The sequence below is a fragment of the Mercurialis annua genome, linkage group LG4 (genome assembly GCF_937616625.2).
Source record: "Mercurialis annua linkage group LG4, ddMerAnnu1.2, whole genome shotgun sequence".
In the NCBI taxonomy this organism is placed as follows: Eukaryota; Viridiplantae; Streptophyta; class Magnoliopsida; order Malpighiales; family Euphorbiaceae; genus Mercurialis; species Mercurialis annua.
This window is the reverse complement of record NC_065573.1, coordinates 19,632,524-19,646,237: the sequence shown is the minus strand read 5'-3', so window position 1 is coordinate 19,646,237 and position 13,714 is coordinate 19,632,524. Positions and strand designations below refer to the sequence as shown.

The following is a 13,714-nucleotide window of genomic DNA, read 5'->3' as shown; positions in this document are numbered from 1 at the left end:
ACTCCAAGGTTACTTCTAATACACCTTAAAACACATTTTAAAAGGTTTGGAACATTCGAACCGCGAACCGAAGTGGTCGAACCACTCAAATGAACCCAAAGTACCGTTTAGGCCTAACGAAACTAGTCGGAAAAATACGGGATGTTACATTCTCCCCAACTTAAAAACAAAATCGTCCTCGATTTTAAAACAACGAAACTAAGCCCAAACTCAAGTAAACACACCAAAGTAACTCATATAAAACATGCCCAAGGTATAACACAATCAATTTCTCAAAGTAGTAACACAACTCAAAACACAAAACAACCACAAACCCAACGTACCTCAAAGAAAAAGGAAAGGATAACGATCACGCATATCGGACTCCGTCTCCCAAGTGCATTCTTCGACCGAGTGATTTCGCCACAGAACCTTGACCATCGGAATCTCCTTGTTCCGCAACTTACGCACTTGCGTATCAACAATTTCGACAGGCTGTTCCTCATAAGACAGCTCTTGGTCAATCTCGACACTCTGTGGTACTATCACTTGCGAAGGATCCGAAACGCACTTCCGCAACATTGAGATATGGAATACCGGATGCACCAACGACATATCTGGCGGCAAAGCCAAACGATAAGCAACTGCTCCAACTCTCTCTATGATCTCATAAGGACCAACGAACCTCGGTGCCAACTTTCCCTTAACACCAAAACGCACAACGCCCTTCATAGGCGAAACTCGAAGAAACACAAAATCGCCAACTTGAAACTCGAAATCCTTCCGCTTAAGATCAGCATAACTTTTGTGCCGACTGAAAGCAGTCTCAAGCCTACGCTTGATCAAAGGTACCTTCTCAGAGGTAATCTGGATGATCTCAGCTCCAGAAAGTTTACGCTCGCCGACCTCTTCCCAACAAATAGGAGATCGACACTTGCGCCCATACAATGCCTCATATGGTGCCATCTCGATACTAGCGTGGTAACTGTTATTATAGGAAAACTCAATCAAAGGCAAATGAGTATCCCAGCTACCCTGAAAATCCAGAACACACATTCTGAGCATATCCTCCAAAGTCTGAATCGTCCTCTCAGACTGACCGTCAGTCTGAGGATGAAATGCAGTACTGAAATCCAACCTCGTGCCCAAAGATTCCTGCATCGCCTTCCAAAATCGAGAGGTGAAAACTGAACCTCTGTCCGAAACTATCGACACTGGTACACCATGGAGACTAACAATCCGATCGATGTACAATTGTGCCAACTTCGAAGCCTGATATGAAACCTTGATCGGTAAGAAGTGAGCTGACTTGGTCAAACGGTCAACTATCACCCAAATCGAATCATACCCTTGCCGGGTACGTGGTAAACCAACCACAAAATCCATAGTGATCCGCTCCCATTTCCACTCTGGAATAGGTAGCGGTTGCAGATATCCAAACGGTCTCTGATGTTCTAACTTTACTTGCTGGCAAGTCAAACACTTAGACACAAACTCTGCAACATCCTTTTTCATACCGCTCCACCAGTACGTACCTTTGAGATCATGATACATCTTGGTAGAACCCGGATGAACACTGTAAGCTGACTTGTGCGCTTCCTCCAGAATCTGGTCTCTCAAACCATCCGAATCTGGAACACACAGTCGAGAACCGTACCTGAGAATTCCATCCGCCAGAACAAACTCGGAATTTCCATTCAGATGGATCTCATCCAAAATCCGTTTCAATTGTGGATCCTCAGCTTGTGAAGCTTTGATCCTATCAATCAAAACTGGTTGCACTTGCAACTGTGCCAACAAACAACCTTTCTGCGAAACCTGAAATCGGTATCCCGAAGCTAACAGACTATGCCACTCACGAACCATGGGTCTCCGCCCAACCTCAGAAATATGGGCCAAACTGCCCGAAGATTTGCGACTCAACGCATCGGCTACCACATTAGCCTTACCCGGATGGTACTGAATAGAACAATCGTAGTCTTTCAGTAACTCCAACCATCTCCGCTGCCTTAGATTCAACTCCCGCTGATCAAAGATGTACTTCAGACTCTTATGATCAGTAAAGATCTCGCAAGTCGCACCGTACAAATAATGCCTCCAAATCTTGAGAGCAAAAACCACAGCTGCCAACTCCAGATCATGAGTAGGATAATTCACCTCATGCTTCTTCAGCTGGCGAGAAGCATAGGCAATCACCTTACCATGTTGCATCAGAACACAACCCAAACCGATACGAGAAGCATCACAATACACAGTGAATCCCTCGATGCCCGATGGCAAAGCCAACACAGGAGCTGTAGTTAAAATCTCTTTGAGCTTCTCGAAGCTCGCCTCACACTTATCAGTCCACTCAAACTTAACACCTTTCTGTGTCAGTTTAGTCATCGGTGCAGATATTCTGGAGAAATCTTGCACGAACCGACGATAGTAGCCAGCTAACCCAAGAAAACTTCTGATCTCGGTAACTGATCTCGGCCTCTGCCAATCCATGACTGCCTCAATTTTCTTCGGATCAACCTTGATTCCATCCTTAGACACCACGTGTCCTAAGAAAGTAACATGATCCAGCCAGAATTCACACTTCGAAAACTTAGCATACAGTTGATGCTCACGCAAAGTCTGCAGTATTGTTCTCAAGTGAAAAGCATGCTCCTCCTCACTCCGAGAGTAAATCAATATGTCATCAATAAACACAATGACAAACTGGTCCAGAAAAGGCTTGAACACCCGGTTCATCATATCCATAAACGCTGCTGGTGCGTTAGTCAACCCAAAAGACATGACCAGAAATTCGAAATGCCCATAACGCGTTCTGAAAGCAGTCTTAGGCACATCGACGTCTCGAATCCGAAGTTGATGATATCCGGATCTCAAGTCAATCTTGGAAAAACATTTCGCCCCTTGCAATTGATCGAACAAATCATCAATACGAGGAAGAGAGTATCTATTCTTGATAGTAACTTTGTTCAGCTGTCTGTAATCAATACACAACCGAAAAGACCCATCCTTCTTCTTGACAAACAACACCGGAGCACCCCACGGGGAAGTACTTGGTCTGATAAAACCACAATCCAGCAATTCCTGTAACTGCTCTTTCAACTCTTTCAGCTCGGCAGGAGCCATTCGATACGGAGGTATCGAAATAGGAGCTGTTCCAGGAGCAACATCGATACAGAACTCAATGTCTCGATCAGGTGGTAATCCAGGTAACTCCTCTGGAAACACATCAGTGAACTCATTCACTATCGGAACACTATGCACATCACCACAGCCACCTTCTAAATCACGAACCACCGCTAAGAAAGCCTGGCAACCCTTGCCCATCATACGCTTGGCCTTGATCGCTGAAATTAGATTCTTAGGTGTTCTTGGAAGGAAAAAGGCGTCTCACCAGGAATCCCGAACAATACCGACTTCCCTCGACAGTCGATAGAAGCAAAATGGCGTGAAAGCCAATCCATCCCCAAGATGACATCAAAAGATAACACATCAAGAACAATCAAATCAGCCCTAAGGTCTCTACCATGAATAATCACAGAACAAGAAGGATACACCACATCCACCACAACACAGTCAGACAAAGGCGTAGATACAGATAAAGGCTCTAACAACCTAGATGGTGTCACACCCAACTTAGCAGCAAAACTCGACGAAACAAAAGAATGGGTTGCACCCGCATCAAATAAAACCAATGCATCTACAAATGAAATGGGAATAGTACCTTGCACCACTGCGTTTGATGCACGAGCATCCTGAGGAGTCAAAGCAAACACTCTAGCCTGACCCTGCCCTTGCTGCGGTGCCTGAGAAGAACTGTAACTACCCGAGCCTCTACCACTGTTTCCACGGCCACCAAAACCACGTCCTCCTGAACCACGGCCCCGCTGGCCACCAAACGAAGCGGCAGGTTGGGAATACCCTGCCGAAGGAGTAAAAGCAGTTCTCTGCTGCTGAAAAGACGGCTGAGCAACACTAGCCGACGACACTCGCTGCCCAGATGTCTGACACTCTCTCGCGAAATGGCCCGGTTGGCCACAAGCATAGCAGCTACCCGGTGCTACTGCACAAGCTCCAAAGTGCCTGCGCCTACAGTTCTGACAGAAAGGAACACTGGATGCTCCACCGCTACCCTGCCCAGAACTACGGCTACCACTGCTGTAACTAGCACCATGGGAATACGGTTGGTATCCCCTCCGCTCACCTCCTTTCTTACTCTTGAACTGAGAAGACTTGGAATGATAGCTGCTGCTACCACTCTGCTGCACACTACCCTGCGCAACACCGCTCGCCTTTTTGGTCTCAGACATTTTTCCAAAGTGCAGTAAACTAGTCTCCATTCGACGAGCACTGTCTACTACATCCGAAAACTCCTTGTTCGACTCAGTCAGAAGGCTAATAAAATCAGCGCCTAAACCCTTCACGTACCTGTCATTCACCCTTTGCTGTTCAGTCAGCAGTTCTGGGGCAAAACGACACAGCCTCACAAATTCAGTAGTGTACTCGTTCACCGACCTATCTCCCCTTTTCAAAACCAGCAATCTGTCTCTATGACCTTCGGTCACTGAAAAAGGTAAGTAAAAGTTCTTGAACCGAGTCACAAAATCCTCCCAAGAAATAGTAGCCATCTCAGCACGAATGGCACTACGAAACCAATCACTTGCAGAGCCCTTCAAGGACATCTCCACCAACATAACAGTCTGCCTCTCCGAAGCCTGCAACCTCTGAGCATTTCGCTCAACTTCCTCCAGAAAATCTAGGGCATCGCCATCGCCCGAAAACTCTGTCGACTTAAGCCTCGCATAAGCCAACACCAAATCCTTGTCAGTGGTCCCGCCACCACCAACTGCATTACCACCAGCCTGAGGTGCCTGTTGCTGAACAATCTGACCCAGCATAGCATACTGGTTCTGCATGGCAATCTGTCCTGCCTGCAGTTGCACCTGATTATTCTGAAGTGCAGTGATCCCAGCCAAAAACGTCGTGAAATCGAATGGATCGAGATGAATGCCTGCACCACCTCGTCCCCTACCTCTGCCTCCCCGACCTCTGCCAGCCTGACCTCTGCCGGCTAGGCCTCGGCCGGCCGGAACTCCGCCTGCACGACCCTCACCAACTTGAACCTCTGGTTCATGCTGGTCAATCTCAATCGACATAGCGTCATCAGCCTCAGCCTCAGCCTGAGCCTGAGCTGCAGCACGCCTACGAGTATTCATTCCTAAGAATGAAACAAACAATTCTCAAAATAAAGCCCCCAAGGCAACACCCAAAGTAAATTTAAATAGCTCAAACATCAAAATTGCAACCAAAGTAATAACAATAATATTCCAAAGTAAGCATAAACTTCAAAAGTAACATTAGTAACACGTAAGACCGACTCAACATCCCTAAAGGTGAAGGTAGAAAGTTTTGAAAACAAATGATGACGTTTCAAAAGACAAAACTTGAATCCTAATTTCCGCAGTAGACCCTAAGACATAACAGTAACACTTAACATGCCTTAAAGCAGTAAACACATAACATGCAAAAATTTGGTAGTTGTGATAAATTTAATTTATCATAAGAAGTAATTTAAGTTAACGTGACGAAATTGATTGTCATAATAATTAGTCAGTTGTGATAAATTTAATTTATCACAACACGTAATATAATGATAATGTGACAAAATTAATTGTCATTATAATTTGTCGACGGTGACAAATTTAATTTATCAAAATAAGTAATTTATCATAATGTGACGAAATTAATTGTCATTATAATTTGTCAACGGTGACAAATTTAACTTATCACAACAAGTAAGTTATCATAACGTGACGAAATTAATTGTCATTATAATTAGTTAGCTGTGACAAAAAAAATTTATCACAACAAGTAAGTTATCATAATGTGACGAACTTAATTGTCATTACAGTTTGTCATCGGTGACAAATATAATTTATCACAACAAATAATATATTATAACGTGACGAAATTAATTGTCATTATAAGTTGTTAACGGTGACAAATTTAATTTATCACAAGAAGAAATTTATCATTACGTGACGAAATTAATTGTCATTATTATTAGGTAGCTGTAACAAAATTAATTTGTCACAACAAGCTATTATTTCCATTTTTATCGATACCAAAATAATTGAATACGGTAATTTGTTGCTAAAATCAATGAATAAAAAACAAAATCAATTCAAATATTACATAAAATTATCAATGATTAAGTCTTTAATAACACTAAAATAACCGATCGTATGAAACATGTAAACTATTTGCTATAAAGAAAAGAAACTAAATTAGGCCTAACTTTTGATATAGGAGACGTCCATCTTCTTTCATTCAATTCCAATCTGCAAGAAAAAAAAATACGTTTATTATATACACTTTTATTTTCAAACTGACATAATTAAGTGAATAATTTTCAAATTATAGAAAAAATTTAAAAGCGTAACGAATTAAAAAATATATTTAAGTAAGCCGTCACATACCAATCATTAGATGGTTCGTCATCAAGAGATTTTTCACAGCCATCGATACATGTTTCGTCGCCATCAATAGATATTTCCTCATCATCTTTTGCATTCAACATTTGTTGAACAAGATGCTTGAGTTTGCTATATGATTGAGAAATGTTATCAATTTTCACCTGTTGATTTTGAATTTGGTCATTTAGTTCTTTAACTTGCTTTTCAGTCTCAAACTTCTCTGCTTGTAAACGAGCTTCAAACTCTGATTCTTTAGCTGTTATCCGTTTGGCTCCATATCCGAGTCCACGAGCATAACCAGACTTCGGTATATCCAAAACCTTTTGTAGAATTTTCCTCCCATCAATTGCAACGCCTTCCTCGAGTGCTTTTGAGCGAATAGCTTCCATTTGTTCCTAATTAATTAAATATGCTTTAATAACACTTTATAAAATTGTGTTTAGATAACTATATATATAAAAAAAGAACTTACGTATTTATCTCCAGCTTCTGGGTCAATCCATGAGCCGTCTTTTTTACGGTGTGCTTGACTGTAGAGCCTCATTTCAGGTGGCTCTTCATCAATGACTTCAGATGTTTCCTATAACGTTCATACAATTGATTAAAAACTAAATGATAAAGAATTTAAATACGAAATCAAAAACAGATTACATATAAACTCATATTTACCATTTCATACAAACGTTGGCCATAAGACTTTGATCCCGAAGTGTGAGAAAAGGTCACTTTCTTGCGATTATTAATGTTTACAGTGCTTCGAGCCTATTATAATAAAGCCAACACATAAAGGTTGTCACGACCCAATTTCATGGATCGCGACCGGCACTAGGGTATGGGTATGGTCGTACCAAAACCCGTAGCAAGCCTCGCGGAAAACCATATAATCAAAATAAACCTGCAAGAAAACCAATGCTCGGGGGCAACCGAGACTCCAACCTAAGTCTAACAACTTATATAACAATTCTATTACAACCAATTGATAATATTCCGAAACTAGAAACATGCCTCATAAATCAATAATCCAATGTAACATGTCAACGTATAAATAACATAACAGTCGTACCACAACGACAAACCAAAGTATAATAATAAAGACAACTAGCTCTACTGCGGTCTAAGAAGTGAAACAGTTGACTAGTCTGATAATATAAAAAGACCTCCGAGGAACCAAAAGATCGGAGATGACCAACGCTCTCAAAATCATAAACCTGGAAAAGTTTGGAAAGCAACGGGGTCAGATATACTGAGATGAGTTCATAATGCTATTTACATTTATTAAGATTAAAACCTTAAAACAAATCTTTTTATACTAATATATATATTTGATTATGGAAGACAGTATTGAAATGAAATCCCAAAGTAGGTGTGACGTATCATCACCAAATCCCAAAGTAGACGGGAACAAATCCTCGTCGATCCCAAAGTAGGCTAGACTTTAGTCTGCCGATCCCAAAGTACTTACCGGTGCACACAGTCTCGATACAAGCCTATCGAGTAGCTCGTTTCAATCCAGATCCATAATCCTTAAAACAGTTCACAAACATTTGATATACTAAAATAATTTACGGTACTTAATAAAGCGGTAAATAACACTATAAACTCACTGCTTGCGTATCCACGTGAATATCTTGGCAAACAGCTAACCCTGAGCGGACTCCGAAGCACGAACAGACGACGGGTCTAAAACAAGGTATAAGTTAAAATCCATTCAACCCCTAACTCTAAGATTACTAGACACCACATAGGACTAGTATCTCAACACAACCAAACACAACCAAAGTAATCAAACATAACCAACGTATTATCATAACCAAAGTATACCATATAACAAGTTAGGCAAATTAAGCTTAGGTGAGTTCTTATCTTTAAAACAAAACCAAAGTCCTTTCATAGCTTAAATACTTTATTTAAAATAAAGAGATTTCCCAAAGTAGTGTGTTAGCCTCAACTGCAGTATAGCTCAACAACACATGTCGGAAGACCACGTCTAACTTGACCCATCCATAAACCAAAGTTTAAAACCAAAGTCTTAAATAAATCCTTAAATGAAACCAAAGTATTTTTAAATAAGAACTCATACCTAACTTAATACTACCACGAACACCAAAGTAACAAATCAATTACCTTGCCAACACTTGACAAGTACACCCAAAGTATAATCAAATATTTCACCTTAAATAGAATTAAAATGATTCAACAATTAACAAGTATCAACTTGAGAATAAAATCACTCAATCAAAACCTTACATAACGTATAACACCTTATATGTCTCATATTGTTTAAACAAGTTAATCCACAACCTAAGATAATAATAACATCCTTGAAATAAGTTCAAACCATTTTATAAACAAAGTTTCCCTTTCTTTAAAACAAGATCAAACCACCCTAAGTAGGCATTTAACAAAGCCACAATCTTTGATTAAAAATCATTAACCATAAAATACCAATTAACCTTTGAAATACCAAACTCATCTTTTGTAAATGATTCCCATTAATACAATCATTTCAAAACATTGATTCAACCCTTTAGAAATCCATATCACACATATAAATTATCTTTAAACATTTGTCTCAAATCACCCAAAGTATAGTTGTTGAAATCAACCTTCTTTAACATCACAAATAAATTTCCAGCTTTTAATTAATTACTCAAAACAGTTTTAACTCAAATACTTAATCCATTTGTTATACTAAATCAATTAGGCAATTTACCCAAACCATTTAAAGTAACATTAGACATCTAACAACCTATGATTCATATTTATAAAATTTCCAGATTTTAATAAAGTTTGAAAACAGAATTTATAATCCAAAATAACTAGAAATTTGATAAGTTTTTAATTCAAAACAAACATTCCAATCCACCCAATGTATTGATAGTTATAAAACAACCTTAGATTAACTTAACAAAATTTCCAGATTTTATATCATAAGAAAAACAGAATTTAAATTCATTTATAAACCAATTCTTTCATGCCATTAATCGAAACCACCAATCTCAAAGCCATCTAGAATAATCATCCAAGGTATAACAATCACAACACCATAGAATGAAATCTCAGATTATAAACAATCACAAAACAGAATATAATCACAAACTACCCAAAGTATCGATTTCAAATCGAGCCACAACAATCACAACACACAAATATAAGGGATTAATCCACTAACCTCTTGAGATAGATTAAGGACAACAATCAATGGAAAACCCAGAGAATATAATTCCAAAATCAGCCTACAAACAAACCATACGATAGCTAAAGATCACACAACTCAATTATATGATAAAACACTAATTAAACCTTAAGGAAATGATTAGAATACTTACTAATGATCACCAATGGATTAGGAATAGCTAGGATATGAATTTCAGAGAGTATAGGCCGTTCTAGGGTTTTAGAAAACGAGAGAAATGAATTTAGGTCGCTTAAGGGGTCTATTTATAGAAATCAGCGAACTGAACAGTGCACGAGTCGCGCCCGCTACACTTCCATCGCGCCCGCGAAACATGAATCGCGCCCGTGATGAATGAATCATCGCGCCCGTGAAAAGCTACTGCCTCCGATGAAAAATTGAGATTTTGAAAATGAAATCGAAAACGTTTCAAACTCCAAGGTTACTTCTAATACACCTTAAAACACATTTTAAAAGGTTTGGAACATTCGAACCGCGAACCGAAGTGGTCGAACCACTCAAACGAACCCAAAGTACCGTTTAGGCCTAACGAAACTAGTCGGAAAAATACGGGATGTTACAAAGATTTTAAAGGTACATATCATATTATCAATAATAAAAGTTTTATATAATTAGATATAAACTATTTTAACCAAAATAGTAGAGATATTCGTATCTCAGAAGCATAACTCGTAAACATGCCAAATACTCGGCGAAGTACAAGCATTTTCTCGAGTTATGTTAATTATGTAGACATCTGAACTCGAGGTAAGGCATAAAACTCGAAGAGTTTCAAGCCTTTCATCGAGTTTGAGCTTCTCAGATATGAACTAACTCGAGGAAGGAAAAAATACTCTACGAGATCATTCATTCCTCGAGATTTTCATTTCTGTATAAGCTCATTTTCGTGGAGAGGCTTTAAACTCGAAGTGTTTCAAGTCTAACCTCGAGTTTAAGCTTATTCAGAGTTAAAATAAATCATGAAAAGGTTAAAAATCATTTAATATTAAAATCCTTTGAACAAACCTTGTATTTTCGTTCAGAACACAATATGTGAAGCTAATTTAGATATAATTGGAAACATACTACCAACTAATTAGATAATAAAGTACTAATTTTTAGCAAACGATAATAGACAATTGTATATAAAATTGAAACATTACCTTAAAGTGTGCATGTTCATCAAAATGTTCACATAGGTTCTTCCAATCGTTAATTTTTACATCCTTGGGTGGATGTTTTTCAGCTTCTTCACGAGTAGGGAACGTCTTATAGTGTAAGTGACACTGATACTTGAAATTTCTAAATCGTCTAGCCATCATTCCATATACTACTTCTCTGGCATGTGGATCACTTAAATCAATCTCAAATTCACCCTATCAATAAAAAAAACATATGAATAGTCACATATTATAAGAATACAATTATTCGAAATAACAAGTATGCTATAAAATAATTATTGATTTTACCTGAATAGTTGTAAGTAAGGCTTCCTTTTGTTCAGCGCTTATTTGAGACCAATAAAGTTTACCTAGCGGTGCCATTAATCGAGTGACAATACCAATTTCCATTTTGAATATCTTTTCTGAAGGACCAATTGGTAATCTATTTGTTTTTGCAATCACAATTCCACCAATTTTTGAACCATCTTTAGTCATTTTTTTAACTTCAAATCCTCTAGCTTTACCTCTACCATTCTTTTTTGGAAGAGGACCTAAGAAGTACAACAGTTTACCTCATGTTAGTTTGCTTTTTGTTTCCAAATTGATATGTACCTTTTTAAAAAAATAATTTATATGCAGTTTGTAAACGTTATAGTGACTGAATATAAACTATATGTGAACCATAAGTCAACCTCAGAAAACAAAAAACAAACACAAAATAGATAAATACGTAAGAAATACAAAACTTTACCTCATACTAGTTTGCTGCTCTATTAAACTTTATATGTAATTATCATACTATTTTAAAATTTCATATGTATGTCTTATACTATTTTTAAATTTAAATGCAGTTTTTAAGACGTTTTTGTGCCCAAATATGAATCTTATGTCAACCGCATGAAACACAAAATAATCACAAAAAAGAGAAACAAATTGATATGTATGTCTTATACTATTCTTAAACTATTTTTAAATTAAAACACATTTCTTTTTTGGAAGAAGACCTAAGAAATACTACAGTTTATCTCATGTTAGTTTTCTTCTCAATTCAAATTGATATGTATCTCTTATACTATTTTTAATTTTTATTTAGATGCAGTTTTTTATAGGTTTTTGTAACCTAATATGAACCTTATGTCAACCGTATGTCAACTTTATGAAACACAAAATAGAGAAAAAAAAAACGAATTGCAAAAAATATAAGGTAAAAAATAACTTGAAAACAATATTTCCATTCCAGAAAAAGCATTGAAACACAATTTCATTTGTTAATTATATCAATTCTCTAAGCAAAATAAATGAAACACAAAATAAATTCAACCTAACCTTCATCAACGTTTGTTGGTTCACCGGACATGGTTTCAGTTTCACCATCCCTGTTAACTTCAGCAGCCACTGGTATTGCAGTTGAATCATCACGGTGGTTGTGATGTTCAATACTATTTGGGTTTTGAATTGGAGGAGACGGAGATGTTGTGTTCACCAAAGGAGGAATAGGTTCCGACTCAGTTTCGGTAGTCTGAGATTGTTGTGATATATTTTTCATCGATGGTTTGTCATTCCCCTTCCTCAAATGAGCTTTCAGTCTAGCTGATCTTTGTAATTCGTTAAACGATATAACTCTTTTTCTAGTATTAAGTGACATTGTTCAGAAAATCGTTGAAACAAATTGAATTGAAGAACAAGTATGGTGAGAATTGTTTGTAATTTTTTTTATGATCGATATTTTGATAAGAACAAAGAAACCACTTTATTTTGTCATTCAACAACGTGATTCCTGCAATTATGGTTAATGCCAAAGAAGTTTCCTTTTAGAGGGAACTTCTTTAATTAAAAAATTAAATAAGGAACAAATTATTTTCGTTTCCCTCTCTTTTTTTTCGTTTCCCTCCTATTTTAATATTTTTTCCCTCCTAATAAATTCGTTTTTAAATTTTCCTGATTTGATTTGCCAAAATCGTGTCAAATCTAATCAGTTTGAGATATATTCTGAAAATCTTGTTGCAGAAATATTGTTTTTTACTCGAGGTAGTAGAGAAAGTCGACGAGTTTTATATGTTTCATCGAATATATGCTCTACTGAACTCGTCATAACTCGATGACATGGAAAATATTCGACGAGTTTAAACAATATACTCGAGTTAAAATCTATTTTTTTCAACTTAATCCAAATATCACCACTTTCCTATAGATATAGAAGCAAAATGCAAAATAAAAAGTCTTTGTTTCCCATATTAAAAGCAAAACAAAGAGTCTAATGTTGATAAATGGTTGATTTTATGCTTATTTATGATTAGATATCAAAAATTTATGTGTTATTCAACGTAATAGTTGACCACTCCATTTTTATCGCTCTAACATAAATATTTCAAAATAATATTTTGTCTTAATTTTTTTGGAGGTAATATATGCCTTTTGCAAATAAATTGCAACAATAAGAAATTTTTCCACTTTTGCCTATTCTTATAATTTATTTTAATATTTTTAATTAGTATAATTTGAATTTTTAATAGCTAAATTTATTCCGTTGAATATGATTTTACTCGCATAACCATTATTAAAATTGTCTTTTAGGGTTTAGGGTTTAGGGCTTAATTAGGGTTTAGGGTTTAGGGTTTAGGGTTTAGGGTTTAGGGTTTAGGGTTTAGGGCTTAGGGTTAGGGTTTAGGGTTTTGGGTTAGGATTAGTGTTAGGGTTAGAAAAAACAACATTAATTAGCAACATTCAATTTTTTTTAATGACCGCTAAAAAAATAAAACAATATTTAATTTATTTTTTTAATGACCGCTAAAAAAATAAAACAATTAATATTTTATTTAGTTTTCCAAGGACATCCATTTTTCATATCGTTGACATAAAAAACCTCATGTATACTTGAGAACTGAACACGAAAGAATGATTTGTTTCAATTCCATTTTTACATT

At 36.9% G+C, this 13,714-nt stretch overlaps 1 pseudogene; it reads right to left on the bottom strand.

Annotated features, from left to right (window-relative positions):
- Positions 1 to 324: 324 nt before the first annotated feature.
- LOC126678805 (uncharacterized) lies at positions 325 to 12,435 on the bottom strand (annotated as a pseudogene).
- Positions 12,436 to 13,714: the final 1,279 nt, after the last annotated feature.